The sequence below is a fragment of the Cherax quadricarinatus genome, chromosome 15 (genome assembly GCF_038502225.1).
Source record: "Cherax quadricarinatus isolate ZL_2023a chromosome 15, ASM3850222v1, whole genome shotgun sequence".
NCBI lineage: Eukaryota > Metazoa > Arthropoda > Malacostraca > Decapoda > Parastacidae > Cherax > Cherax quadricarinatus.
Window position 1 is genome coordinate 28,132,263 of NC_091306.1, and position 14,224 is coordinate 28,146,486.

General features: G+C 43.6%; 1 protein-coding gene across 6 annotated transcripts in view; it reads right to left on the reverse strand.

Moving 5' to 3' along the window:
* Sobp (Sine oculis-binding protein) overlaps nt 1-14,224 on the reverse strand; it is a 634,366-nt gene that overhangs the window by 465,563 nt on the left and 154,579 nt on the right. The window lies entirely within an intron of this gene.

Consider the following 14,224-nt stretch of genomic DNA (forward strand, 5'->3'; position numbering starts at 1 on the left):
TTCCACGAATCACTCCTCTTTCCTCCTGCACCCACCCTCCTATAACCAAAAGCTTCTGCCCCATATTCTAATACTGCATTTTTAAAACTATCCCAACCTTTTTCAACACCTCCCCCTCCACTACCCATATTTGCACTAGTCCAGCTTTCTGCCAATAGTTGCTTGTATCTCACCCTAACTTTCTTCTCCCTTAGTTTATACACTTTCACCTCTCTCTTACTTGCTGTTGCTATATTCCTTTTGTCCCATCTATCTTTTACTCTAACTGTAGCCACAACTAATTAATGATCCGATATATTCGTTGCTCCTCTATAAACATGTACATCCTGAAGCCTACCCATCAACCTTTTATCCACCAATACATAACCTAACAAACTGCTTTCATTACGTGCTATATCATACCTTGTATACTTATTTATCCTCTTTTTTCATAAAATATGTATTACTTATTACCAAACCTCTTTCTACACATAGTTCAATTAAAGGCTCCCCATTTTCATTTACCCCTGGCACCCCAAATTTACTTACTACTCCCTCCACAACATTTTTAGCCACTTTAGCATTAAGATCCCCATCCACAAGTACTCTCTCAGTTGGTTCAAAACTCCGCAAGCACTCACTCAACATTTCCCAAAATCTCTCTCTCTTTCTTCCACACTTCTCTTTTCCCTAGGTGTATAACCACTTACTATAACCCACTTTTCACATCCAACCCTTATTTTACTCTACATAATCCTTGAATTTATACATTTGTATTCTCTCTTCTCCTGCCATAACTTATCCTTCAGCATTATTGCTACTCCTTCCTTAGCTCTAACTCTATTAGAAACCCCTTACCTAATCCCATTTATTTCTCCCCACTGAATCTATCCTACCCCCTTCTGTTTTGTTTCACTTAAAACCAGGACATCCATCTTCTTTTCATTCATAACATCCACAATCATCTGTTTCTTATTCAGATTCAGTTTCAGATTCAAATTCAGATTCAGATCCATTTATTTCTTTGCAAGTAGTACATTGAGATTATATTTTTACAATGATGGGTTGCATTACAAAGAGAGCCTCTATTATGCCTTGGCATCATGAGCTGATTTAATTCAATGTCTTACTGACTGCTTATCACTATAGAAATTATCATAGCTGTACAGTAGTTCTATTAATAATAAGTGAATCTAATTTACACAAACAAAATGATATATTCATGCATTCGAAAATGCTTTTTATGAAACATTTTCATAAAGTAGTTTACAGTATGGTTTTGGTAGGTATGTATACTTCTGTGTGGTAATTTGTCAATATATGAGCTTGGTTGTCTAGTCGTGAAGGTTTAAGATTTAGGTAATTTGTAGATTTATTGATAGTGTTAGATACTGAGTATTGAGTATTTAGTCTAGGGCGATTAGGTGGCTTTTGAGAAGAATCTTAAATTGATTTTCAGACCGAGTTACTTTGGTATTTTCTGGTAATAAATTCCAAATTTTGGGGCCCTTTATGTGCACAGAGCTTTTACACAGTGTGATATGGACACGGGGTACATCAAAAAGAGATCTGTGTTTTGTGTTATGGTTGTGTGTTCTGTTTGTGTATATTGTTCTATGTATGTAGTAGGCACATGAATAAGTATGGATGTTCTTAATGGTGAGCAGATTTAGACTTTTGAATATTGGTAGAGTATGCTGTCGGGAGTGGGAATTTGTTATCATTCTTACTGCTGCCTTTTGCTGGGTTATTAGTGGTCTTAGGTGATTTAATGTTGTTGATCCTCGTGCACAAATTCCATATGTGAGATAAGGGTAGATGAGTGAATGATACAGTGCAAGGAGAGCTGATTGTGGAACATAGAACTGTATCTTTGATAGTATGCCTCCAGTCTTAGAGATTTTCTTGGTTATCTGTTGTATGTGTGTCTGGAACATGAGGCGACTGTCAAGTTGGATTCCTAGGAATTTTCCCTCTGTGAGTCTTGTGACTGGTGATCCGTTTAGCATTAAGTGGAACATTTGCAATTTTGTTTCCAAACTGAATGAAGTAGGTTTTGTCAGTATTCAGTGTAAGTTTATTAGTCATCATCCAGGCAGATATTTTCTGTAATTCGGCATTGACTGTGTTTGCTAGTATGACTTTGTTTGGGTGAGAGAAGACGTATGCAGTGTCATCTGCAAATAATATGGGTCTGAGAAGCTGTGATGCATTCGGTAGGTCGTTGATGTAGATGAGAAAGAGGAGTGGTCCAAGGACGCTTCCCTGTGGGACTCCGACCGTGATTGGTTGTATGGAAGAGTTTGCACCATTTGTGTACACATATTGGCTTCTGTTGCTAAGATATGACTATAGGTAGTTGAGGGAGTGGCCTCTTATACCATAGTCTGTTAATTTAGTGTACAGCAGTTCATGGTCGACTGTATCAAAAGCTTTACGTAAATCAATGTGTATACATTGATAAAATCAAAGAACACTCAGATGAATTATACATAAACGTGTACATGTATGTGTAGTGTGACCTAAGTGTAAGTAAAAGTAGAAAGACATATCTAAAATCTTGCATGTTTATAAGACAGAAAAAAGACACCAGCAATCCTACCATCATATGAATAAATACAGACTTCCGTTTTACACTCGCTTGTTAGGACGGTAGTACCTCCCTGGGTGGCTGCTGTCTACCAAGGTACTATGATTGTTCTAAAGTACGATATCAGATGAAGACAGTTTCTTGGTAAGTCAAGCAACAGCTACATTGAGTCATCAAACGAGTTATGCAAATTCCTAGATAAGGCCTTGTTAGATTGCTAGGAAAGTTTCAAAAGAAAACTAAAATTAGCATACAAATAATTTGCATAAGATTTGTTGACTGTTTTCTTAAGGGAAGGAGGCAGATCATCAGTTAGTCCAACATGTATTGAAGCAGTAGCGTTTTGGTTATAAAGAAAATAAGAAAGAGTTCCTGTAACGAGGAATTTTGTCACATGATGACTCAATCAGTGGTTAAGCATTCTCTACAGCTGGATGTTATACCCTGTTTAAACACATTAAAGGCATAGGATTTTTTTTAACACATCAGCAAGAGGTGACGCAATATCGTACTAATGTCTCACTGATATCTTGGAGAAACTCGACTCTCCAAGTCATCTTTTAGGCCCCTGGTCGTTAAGGCTCCAATTAATTAAGATTTGATAGGCACCAATGATAAAATAACAAGAATAAAATAATGGAAACACGTATCGTAAGTCATAAATATTTCAACCACGATTTCTGTATTTGTAGTGAACTGCATATATTTTCTCGTTTTTTTTTTCAGCAAGTACTTACTCTAGTACAACACAACATAGTGCAAGCAAACAGTGCTGGCCTGCAGGGCATCCTGTAAACATATTAAGGAAAATTTCTTGGAAAACTTCAAAAAAGAAAATAGAGGGTCTTCGTGAATGTGCAGTTTTGAAGAGTTGCCCTTCGCTGCGTGTTACCGTGACGTCAGCAGTCAAGCTCCACGTGGAGATAGCATCATCAGCTTCTGGAGCAGCCGACGAGAAAAGGTCTAAAGCATGCCAAGTATGACTGTGATTTACATCTCAGCACGTGTGAGTGGAGGCAACACAGTGCTCTTCTACACAACCCATAAGGTTGACGGTCCGAGGGGTGTAATTCGACAGGTTTGGACCTTACAGGGAAGTTGCAGTATGACCTCCCAGCAGCACTTCTGACGTCACCGGCATGTAGACCACCAAATGAGAATCACATGCAGCATTTTTGGGAGAACTGTAGGTTCATCTTAGTGCACTAGTGGATGGGGGAGAACTGTAAGTTCTAAGTGCTCTAGTGGTCGAGGGAGAACTGTAGGTTCATCTTAGTGCACCAGTGGGTGGGGAGAACTGTAGGTTCATCTTAGTGCACCAGTGGGTGGGGAGAACTGTAGGTTCATCTTAGTGCACCAGTGGGTGGGGAGAACTGTAGCTTCAACATAGTGCACTAAATGGTTAGTTTTCAAGCCTATTGGGTACATGAGGATCATTAAGGCTGCATATCACCTGTGCACCACCAGTCAAGGATACTTTTATTCCGAAAATTGGAATATATGTATCCCTCCCATGGTTATTTGGTAATTTTTAGTATGTGTTACTTAATGGTTAGGCTGGTAAATTGGGTTTAAAGCCTATCAACTGCACGACAATCATTAAGACTGCAGTTTACCTTTCATCACCAATTAATGGCACTTTAAGCCCTAACTAAGGATTCAAATAAACTCTCAGCGTGTATACACTTAGAAATATAGATCTCACGGTGTGTATATTCTGTTATGCCCAATCCCATTGTATATACACTGCTGCTCTATATGAACTAGTGGGCCAGGGAAGATCTGTTGATTCAGAATGATGATCTAAGAATCATATTTTCAATTTGATATTATTAATAATAACAACAATAATACTGATGCAAAATATTTTAGTACAATAAATTCTAATAGTACTTTTAATATATGTGAAGTGTTGATAGAGGTGATACACGGTGAGCAATGGATGGTCGGGCGCAAGATCGGTCGGGAGAAAGAGTGGTTGGGAGGTCAGATTGTAAGGCGGTCGGGGTAGCCCCATGTTTTTTGCCTAAAAGGTGAGAATAATATATTTTTAGGAGCAATTGAAGGCAACTAATTGTGCGTATGGTGCCAGCATCAGTGTCAGTTTCTGATGCAGGTTAAAAAAAAAAAACACGCTTACGAATGGTCGCTGCTGACTATTTCAAGGTGTGATTTTATGGTTGACGGTGCCAACTCGAGTTTGGTGAGACGTCGGTGGCTTCCTGGTGATCCTGTCTTCGCTGATAATATGGATGGTAGTGACATAGTTGCTTCTGGATGATGTCGCTTGTGACATTTAATATTGTTTTGTTGCGACTACTATACAGCAGAGGTGGGTGCTGCTCCACTTCTAGTGGTAATGCAACTTAGTATTGATGCGTTTCCTTGCCGAGTTATTTGAAAAACAAAGAAAAATACAGCTAAGTAAAATTTCGTACGAAGAAAAGGCAGTCTTTGTCAACTGGGAAAACTTAATTGCCTGCTAAAGAGAAAGATTTTCTTCAAGAGAGCCGTAAAGTGATAAAATATATCCATGAATGTCTTAAAGACTAATTTACAATTGTGCAGTTAGTGCAGTCATGTCAAACGAGACGATTTCAATTGCCTTCTTATGTCACAATGAATATAACTAGACGTATTTCAGTTGCTGTGTCTCATCCGGTCAGACGAGATGTTTTCATTGAATCGAACCTGGATGTCTTCCAATCCCCAGGTGCTTTATGACCCTTACAAGCTTATCAATTCCCTGTAACTAAAATCAGTTACGACGTTTTCAAGTTACAGTCAAAAACCTTGGAGGTAAAAAAAATATGAGGCCAAGGCAACCTCTTGGGAGGTACCTAAATATTAGATAAACTCGTCTTCCTTTGTTTTAAAGAAGGAAAGGTAGAATGATGAAGCTTCTTTGACGTCCACTACAAAAATATAACGGGTTATCTATGCGGTGAAGACTCGTGTCAGGAGACACTTGTCTCCTGACGAAAAAAGCAACAATGTACACTACTGACTCGGTTATATCCGGTCGTCTAGATCACACCAGGCTGTAGACCGCACCAGGTGGTCGAGAGCACACCAGGCTGTAGACCGCACCAGGTGGTCGAGAGCACACCAGGCTATCAAAACAACACCAGGTCGTCAAGGCCAAACCAGGTCGTTAATACCGCACCAGACTAGGTGATCAAGACCTTACCAGATCAAGTCATCAAGACCACACCCGTCCAGGTGGTCAACATCACACCAGATCAAGTGGTCAAGACCATTCTGGCAGAGCAGTAACTCAGGCCGAAGTGCCAAATACACATTACCCCGAGAGCTTGCAACTTGCACATTCAGACACGCCTTAAATATTAAAGATCTATTATACATTCAAGGGAAAGCATTGAACCCGTAGGGGCAGTAGAGCGCCTGGGGACTGGGAAGTAATAGTTTGATTCATGGAAGGGAAGCGTAGCTCCAATTCCTTGGATCAAAGAACTCTTCCTAGGCATCAATGAACCCCCATGAAGGGTTTTAAAGGATGGTTACTTGAAGGATGTTTTCCAGAGTCAGTTCTTTTGAAAGTTGGTCCCTGATCAGATACCTTGGTGGATCAAAGCTTGATCAATCAGGTTGTTACTGCTGGCCACACGCTGTCTAGCTTACGAATTGTAGCCCGGCTGGCTGGCTGGTTAATTGGGTTTAAAGCCTTCTGACTACACGAAGGTCATTAAGGTTGTATGTAACCTGTTCTAAGCCCTAATATTGGGATTAAAGTAGAGCCTCGGCATATATACGCTGAGAGACATACATCTCCAGGTGAGTCTGTCTGTCCTGTGTTTAAACACTTGACTATCTCTCATACATTTATGTTGTGTTTATGTATTCCTTCAACAATCTGTTCCGCGTCTATCATTGCAGAAAACTGAATTGATGCTTGTATGTAAAATATTCCGAAACTTTATGTAATATGAAACATATAATGAAATTAGACGTCGCTGCCATTGCAAAATTCAATTTGACCGTAAAAATGCAACTGGTTATTTACGCAACATCAACATGCAACACAAACCAGTCAGTGTTTTAATCCGAAAACAACTTCCCGGTTAGTGTGGTCCGTGTGTGGAGAGCTGTAGATATCATATTGTAAATGGTATACGATACCGACAAGTTGATGAGTAGAACACATGTGCAACACTTAGGTAACTTTAGTGTCGACAGTAAAGATACCTAAACGTTGCACATGTGTCTTATTCAATATGCTGAGGATACAGTCATTCATTCTTCATGCTAATACATCCTTTATCATTGTATCCTCAGTGTCAGTTTCCGTCGCTGATCTCCTTCATCGTTGTTTAGTTTACTGTTTATGGGTTCTTACTACTTCCTTGCTCGCTGTTTGCTACTTCATGGGTCCTTCCCCGTTGTTTGACATGACTGCTTCATGGGTCCTTCCCCGTTGTTTGACATGACTGCTTCATGGGTCCTTCCCCGTTGTTTGGCATGACTGCTTCATGGGTCCTTCCCCGTTGTTTGATATGACTGCTTCATGGGTCCTTCCCCGTTGTTTGACATGACTGCTTCATGGGTCCTTCCCCGTTGTTTGGCATGACTGCTTCATGGGTCCTTCCCCGTTGTTTGATATGACTGCTTCATGGGTCCTTCCCCGTTGTTTGACATGACTGCTTCATGGGTCCTTCCCCGTTGTTTGGCATGACTGCTTCATGGGTCCTTCCCCGTTGTTTGACATGACTGCTTCATGGGTCCTTCCCCGTTGTTTGATATGACTGCTTCATGGGTCCTTCCCCGTTGTTTGGCATGACTGCTTCATGGGTCCTTCCCCGTTGTTTGATATGACTGCTTCATGGGTCCTTCCCCGTTGTTTGGCATGACTGCTTCATGGGTCCTTCCCCGTTGTTTGATATGACTGCTTCATGGGTCCTTCCCCGTTGTTTGACATGACTGCTTCATGGGTCCTTCCCCGTTGTTTGATATGACTGCTTCATGGGTCCTTCCCCGTTGTTTGGCATGACTGCTTCATGGGTCCTTCCCCGTTGTTTGATATGACTGCTTCATGGGTCCTTCCCCGTTGTTTGACATGACTGCTTCATGGGTCCTTCCCCGTTGTTTGATATGACTGCTTCATGGGTCCTTCCCCGTTGTTTGACATGACTGCTTCATGGGTCCTTCCCCGTTGTTTGACATGACTGCTTCATGGGTCCTTCCCCGTTGTTTGACATGACTGCTTCATAGGTCCTTCCCCGTTGTTTGACATGACTGCTTCATGGGTCCTTCCCCGTTGTTTGACATGACTGCTTCATAGGTCCTTCCCCGTTGTTTGACATGACTGCTTCATGGGTCCTTCCCCGTTGTTTGACATGACTGCTTCATGGGTCCTTCCCCGTTGTTTGACATGACTGCTTCATGGGTCCTTTCCCGCTGTTTGACATGACTGCTTCATGGGTCCTTCCCCGTTGTTTGACATGACTGCTTCATGGGTCCTTCCCCGTTGTTTGACATGACTGCTTCATGGGTCCTTCCCCGTTGTTTGATATGACTGCTTCATGGGTCCTTCCCCGTTGTTTGACATGACTGCTTCATGGGTCCTTCCCCGTTGTTTGACATGACTGCTTCATAGGTCCTTCCCCGTTGTTTGACATGACTGCTTCATGGGTCCTTCCCCGTTGTTTGACATGACTGCTTCATGGGTCCTTCCCCGTTGTTTGACATGACTGCTTCATGGGTCCTTCCCCGTTGTTTGGCATGACTGCTTCATGGGTCCTTCCCCGTTGTTTGACATGACTGCTTCATGGGTCCTTTCCCGCTGTTTGACATGACTGCTTCATGGGTCCTTCCCCGTTGTTTGACATGACTGCTTCATGGGTCCTTCCCCGTTGTTTGACATGACTGCTTCATGGGTCCTTTCCCGCTGTTGTTTGACATGACTGCTTCATGGGTCCTTCCCCGTTGTTTGACATGACTGCTTCATGGGTCCTTCCCCGTTGTTTGACATGACTGCTTCATGGGTCCTTCCCCGTTGTTTGATATGACTGCTTCATGGGTCCTTCCCCGTTGTTTGACATGACTGCTTCATAGGTCCTTCCCCGTTGTTTGACATGACTGCTTCATGGGTCCTTCCCCGTTGTTTGACATGACTGCTTCATGGGTCCTTCCCCGTTGTTTGACATGACTGCTTCATGGGTCCTTCCCCGTTGTTTGACATGACTGCTTCATAGGTCCTTCCCCGTTGTTTGACATGACTGCTTCATGGGTCCTTCCCCGTTGTTTGACATGACTGCTTCATAGGTCCTTCCCCGTTGTTTGACATGACTGCTTCATGGGTCCTTCCCCGTTGTTTGACATGACTGCTTCATAGGTCCTTCCCCGTTGTTTGACATGACTGCTTCATGGGTCCTTCCCCGTTGTTTGATATGACTGCTTCATGGGTCCTTCCCCGTTGTTTGACATGACTGCTTCATGGGTCCTTCCCCGTTGTTTGACATGACTGCTTCATAGGTCCTTCCCCGTTGTTTGACATGACTGCTTCATGGGTCCTTCCCCGTTGTTTGACATGACTGCTTCATGGGTCCTTCCCCGTTGTTTGACATGACTGCTTCATGGGTCCTTCCCCGTTGTTTGACATGACTGCTTCATGGGTCCTTCCCCGTTGTTAGACATGACTGCTTCATGGGTCCTTCCCCGTTGTTTGGCATGACTGCTTCATGGGTCCTTCCCCGTTGTTTGACATGACTGCTTCATGGGTCCTTCCCCGTTGTTTGGCATGACTGCTTCATGGGTCCTTCCCCGTTGTTTGACATGACTGCTTCATGGGTCCTTCCCCGTTGTGTGACATGACTGCTTCATGGGTCCTTCCCCGTTGTTTGATATGACTGCTTCATGGGTCCTTCCCCGTTGTTTGACATGACTGCTTCATGGGTCCTTCCCCGTTGTTTGACATGACTGCTTCATAGGTCCTTCCCCGTTGTTTGACATGACTGCTTCATGGGTCCTTTCCCGTTGTTTGACATGACTGCTTCATGGGTCCTTCCCCGTTGTTTGGCATGACTGCTTCATGGGTCCTTCCCCGTTGTTTGACATGACTGCTTCATAGGTCCTTCCCCGTTGTTTGACATGACTGCTTCATGGGTCCTTCCCCGTTGTTTGACATGACTGCTTCATGGGTCCTTCCCCGTTGTTTGACATGACTGCTTCATGGGTCCTTTCCCGCTGTTTGACATGACTGCTTCATGGGTCCTTCCCCGTTGTTTGACATGACTGCTTCATGGGTCCTTCCCCGTTGTTTGACATGACTGCTTCATAGGTCCTTCCCCGTTGTTTGACATGACTGCTTCATGGGTCCTTTCCCGTTGTTTGACATGACTGCTTCATGGGTCCTTCCCCGTTGTTTGGCATGACTGCTTCATGGGTCCTTCCCCGTTGTTTGACATGACTGCTTCATAGGTCCTTCCCCGTTGTTTGACATGACTGCTTCATGGGTCCTTCCCCGTTGTTTGATATGACTGCTTCATGGGTCCTTCCCCGTTGTTTGACATGACTGCTTCATGGGTCCTTCCCCGTTGTTTGACATGACTGCTTCATAGGTCCTTCCCCGTTGTTTGACATGACTGCTTCATGGGTCCTTTCCCGTTGTTTGACATGACTGCTTCATGGGTCCTTCCCCGTTGTTTGGCATGACTGCTTCATGGGTCCTTCCCCGTTGTTTGACATGACTGCTTCATAGGTCCTTCCCCGTTGTTTGACATGACTGCTTCATGGGTCCTTCCCCGTTGTTTGACATGACTGCTTCATGGGTCCTTCCCCGTTGTTTGACATGACTGCTTCATGGGTCCTTTCCCGCTGTTTGACATGACTGCTTCATGGGTCCTTCCCCGTTGTTTGACATGACTGCTTCATGGGTCCTTCCCCGTTGTTTGACATGACTGCTTCATGGGTCCTTCCCCGTTGTTTCACATGACTGCTTCATGGGTCCTTCCCCGTTGTTTCACATGACTGCTTCATGGGTCCTTCCCCGTTGTTTGATATGACTGCTTCATGGGTCCTTCCCCGTTGTTTGATATGACTGCTTCATGGGTCCTTCCCCGTTGTTTGATATGACTGCTTCATGGGTCCTTCCCCGTTGTTTGACATGACTGCTTCATGGGTCCTTCCCCATTGTTTGACATGACTGCTTCATGGGTCCTTCCCCGTTGTTTGGCATGACTGCTTCATGGGTCCTTCCCCGTTGTTTGACATGACTGCTTCATGGGTCCTTCCCCGTTGTTTGACATGACTGCTTCATGGGTCCTTCCCCGTTGTTTGACATGACTGCTTCATGGGTCCTTCCCCATTGTTTGACATGACTGCTTCATAGGTCCTTCCCCGTTGTTTGACATGACTGCTTCATGGGTCCTTCCCCGTTGTTTGACATGACTGCTTCATAGGTCCTTCCCCGTTGTTTGACATGACTGCTTCATGGGTCCTTCCCCGTTGTTTGACATGACTGCTTCATGGGTCCTTCCCCGTTGTTTGACATGACTGCTTCATGGGTCCTTTCCCGTTGTTTGACATGACTGCTTCATGGGTCCTTCCCCGTTGTTTGGCATGACTGCTTCATGGGTCCTTCCCCGTTGTTTGACATGACTGCTTCATGGGTCCTTCCCCGTTGTTTGACATGACTGCTTCATGGGTCCTTCCCCGTTGTTTGACATGACTGCTTCATGGGTCCTTCCCCGTTGTTTGACATGACTGTTTCATGGGTCCTTCCCCGTTGTTTGACCTGACTGCTTCATGGGTCCTTCTTTCTTTGCTTACTAACTGATGGATCCTTCCTACTTCCAGAGTGATTGGTAGCCTCTTCACTGGTGACGACTTTCTGACATCTGACCGGCTGCTTGCTGACCGGTTCAACACTACTCTCTTCACGCATATTTACTAAGATTCCCTCCATAGTGTTATGTTACAGGAAGATATGTCGCTTCTCTTATTATAGCTGGTTGTTGGCGACGAAGCACACAAGAACACGCTCTTCAACACCCAATTACCGGAGGGCTGGTTTTAACAACTCACTACTCACTCAAGACGAACCAGCGTCATAGTGTCGCCATCACCGCCGCCCTGTCTGCCATCTGCGTAACACATTTATCAGAAGTGTTATAGAATATATGCTGCCTTGTAATCCTGACTCGTGATAAAACGAGATTCAAGAAAAGCTTAACTGGTTCACAACTGATGTTAGAAGAGTATTTCTAGACTGCCCTCGAACTGCTAACATTTGTAACTCAAGGATTGAGCTGAAACTACCGTTCACCTTATCGACACATGAGGGTCATTAAGGCTGAGTATAACGTGTTCGCAGGCAAACGAAATGCTTTATACCCAAATATGGCGCAGTACGACAAAATTAAACTGATATATCTCTCTCTCTCCAAGTGTACATGACTTAATCTTCTTAGCACAAAGCACACATACACCAAGAGAGACATACTCATTAGGATATATTAAAACAGGAGACAGTACGACAGCTAAATAGTTTTTTCACCAAAACTTTTAAGGAATAATCTAGACAATACTCCTATTCAGGATAACAAAAACACAAGTACATCCCACTGGGTAATATCTATATCCAATACAGCAGGAGGAAGAAGAGGCAGCTGGCAGCTTCAGGGAGTCCCAGAAGTCCAGAATATTTGGCGAACTTGCCCATTATTATATATTTATTCCCAAATGCTCAGAGACCCTTGGCCTATTGGGAAAGAGCGCATCTTAGGTCCTTGAGAAGCTAGGCAAAAGACTCATCAAGTCAATCAGGGACACTAAGATAGTTAGTTTTCTGTTACAATGAATCAATGAATCAGCCGCCACCATCCTCACCGAACATAAGTGTATTTGCGGCAGGGCGACGGCTGATCAATTTGGATTTCATAGACTAGTGTGTCACACAGCAGAAGGGGAGTATGTTAGACATGAAGTCAGTGACATCATAAAGAGAAGCCTCGCCACACCCCGTAGCCCAGCTGAACGGGAACCCCAAGTACATAGGGCTGATGGAAGTCAAAAGCGTCCTGAATGAGCCCCTATGCTACCCTGGAAGGATGGTATGCAGATTGCCTGGGGCTACACCTGTGCCACCACATTCGCAGACACCTACTTGCCATACTCTGAACCTGGAGGGGATGGAGCCGCCAGCTACAGGGAGACCCAGAAGACCCGCAAATATGAAGACCTTCCCCCTTGCTATAACTTCATCCCAGTAGGGTTGGAGACCCTTGGAGCATGGGGCAAGTGTGCTCTAAAGTTCTTCAAAGAACTGGGTGAAAAACTCATCACAGAAACCATGGATCACAGAGCGGCCAGCTTCCTCTTTCACAGACTCAGTGTTGCTATCCAGAGGGGAAATGCCTGCAGCATTCTGGACACGCGGCCCTCCGCCGGGGAGCTGGACGAAGTATTCAAGATATAGCTCTGAGATATTATCTATGTTGTTCGACTCCCCATTGTACTTTTGTCAGTGTATTTTGTCTTTAAATAAAGTTTACATAGAATATAGAATATAGGGGGGGGGGGGTAGGAAAAGACAATATTCAAACAGCTCCGGGAGAACCTTGAGTTTTTCCTGAAGTTTATTGTTTTCTCTGACCAGAGGTGGAGGTGGTACCTTCCTATATTATATTATATATTATATATATATATATATATATATATATATATATATATATATATATATATATATATATATATATATATATATATATATATTATTGTTATTATTAACACACTGGCCGATTCCCACCAAGGCAGGGTGGCCCGAAAAAGAAAAACTTTCACCATCAATCACTCCATCACTGTCTTGCCAGTAGGTTGCTTTACACTACAGTTTTTAAACTGCAACATTAACACCCCTAACTATTATCAACATATTCTCACATTTGCAAGGAATGAGAGCTGATAAAATGTCTGTATTAAGAGGATATAATGAAAATAGATTACAAGGAAAATAGATTTTGAATTTCTAGAGAATGAATTCACTAAGACAAGTCTGTTAGAAACTGGGGAATTTGTATGCCAGTAGAATTGCATTGGATTAGGTCAAATGTTGGTATATGGTTAAGATGGAAATAAGTGAGTAAAGGCTGTTGTGGCCAGGATTAGGTTAGGTACATTTGTCAGGAAACAGGATAAGTGTTACCTGAACCGGGTCTTAGTCATATACATGATGGTCTGCAGCTAGAGCTTTTGGTCATCTGACCGAGGCCTTCCGCTGTCCAGGATTAGGTAGGTAGGTATAATCTTTATCAGGAAACAGGACAAGTGTTTCCTTACGCTGGTCTTAGTCATATGATGACCCACAGCTGGATCTTTTGGTCATCTGACCGAGGACTTCCGCTGTCCAGGATTAGGTAGGTAGGTATAATCTTTATCAGGAAACAGGACAAGTGTTTCCTTACGCTGGTCTTAGTCATATGATGACCCACAGCTGGATCTTTTGGTCATCTGACCGAGGACTTCCGCTGTCCAGGATTAGGTAGGTAGGTATAATCTTTATCAGGAAACAGGACAAGTGTTTCCTTACGCTGGTCTTAGTCATATGATGACCCACAGCTGGATCTTTTGGTCATCTGACCGAGGACTTCCGCTGGATTACCGGTCCACCTGTTTAAAAATCATGACTGTTTATAACCA